This window comes from Bactrocera latifrons, unplaced genomic scaffold (genome assembly GCF_001853355.1).
Source record: "Bactrocera latifrons isolate USDA-ARS-PBARC rearing strain unplaced genomic scaffold, ASM185335v1 scaffold_581, whole genome shotgun sequence".
NCBI classification, from domain to species: domain Eukaryota; kingdom Metazoa; phylum Arthropoda; class Insecta; order Diptera; family Tephritidae; genus Bactrocera; species Bactrocera latifrons.
In genome coordinates this window covers 52,548-53,934 of record NW_017537247.1, presented here as the reverse complement: position 1 = coordinate 53,934, position 1,387 = coordinate 52,548, and positions in this window count along the sequence as shown.

Here is a 1,387-nt window from a genome sequence, read left to right as displayed (position 1 = left end):
GAGGCTCAAACCCAATTATTTCAACCAGTGCGCCCGTACAAAAGTTGCTGCGTTAGCAACTGTGCCGGTGGAGCAAAACTTTTTACTTTTCCTAAAACGGAACTTGCTAGAAATAATTGCGTAATGGCCTGCAATCTTCAGTTACCACTAAAAAAAATTTATATATATGTGAAAGACATTTTCTCAATAAAGATATAACGCCAAGGCGAATTTTAAATGAAGCTTTCCTGTGTTAAATTTAAAATTTGAAGCTGACGAAACTAGTCAGCAATAATCACAGTGGGTTTTGCCGCCGGTTGTACAAACATATGATGTTTTAAAAACCGAGTGAACACCACCTAATGATATGTCATTTGAAGAGATGAGAAATCCAATGATATAATGATATGTCATTTGAAGAGATGAGAAATCCAAATGACATATCATTTGAAGAATTCGACAAATATTCCCGCCTTCATGAAATACAAATGAATTGCGAAGATAGTGAAAATATCACTGTTCGCGACCACGAGCATTATGCTCGAGTAGCTAGGGATTTTCAAAGCAATTCTTTGAGGCAAATACAAAAGATTAAAGAGCTAAAAAGGAAAGCTTTGATGTCGCCATAATAACAGGCGATGCAAATGAACATGCGATAACATTCGTCAAATTGATTTTAAAGGGAAAAAAACTCCGATTATTATTATAAAATTGTTCAAGAAATTAAAACAGAAGAACGCATGTGCCAATTATTTTTCGACGAAGTCTAAATCAAACAAGATCTGATGGTTTCGCTGATGATGGAGAAGATCATCGGGATAGCGTGGTCGGCAATAAGTGCCGCTTTTCTTGTTAAAAGGCTTAGTCGCAAAATGGAAATATGTGATTTCCGATTATGTGGCAAAGGATAGCGTTAACAGTGCGGATTTGTTGAATTTGCTCAAGAGCAATATAAATGCATCGGAAAAAATCGGGCTTAAAATCGAGTCAATAGTTTGCGACAGAAAAGCCAGGCAAATGTTAATTTTAAAATGTGCTCAAAATTAACCTATTCACATGTGTACCCCGCAAATTAGGGTAAAAATGTCAGTGTCAAGAGCTACACAGGTCTTTAGCAATTCGGTCGCCGCGGCATAAAACCATAAAAGAAAATTTGTTGGCCTCCAATGAGCATTTAAAAAAATGAGCCAAAGCAACCCAACTGTTGGTTGGATCACATCCTGTACCTAAAAAACATAAAAAAGCCCGTAAGCCAAATATTGTGCGTCGATTCATTTGTATTAACCATAAATGCAATGATCGAATTGAGCGGCGATATATTTAATGAATATTCGAATATATCATTTATACCCTTACGGAGGATGAACCAAGATGCCTTGAAAAACTTCTTTTTATAAAGCAGGAGCGA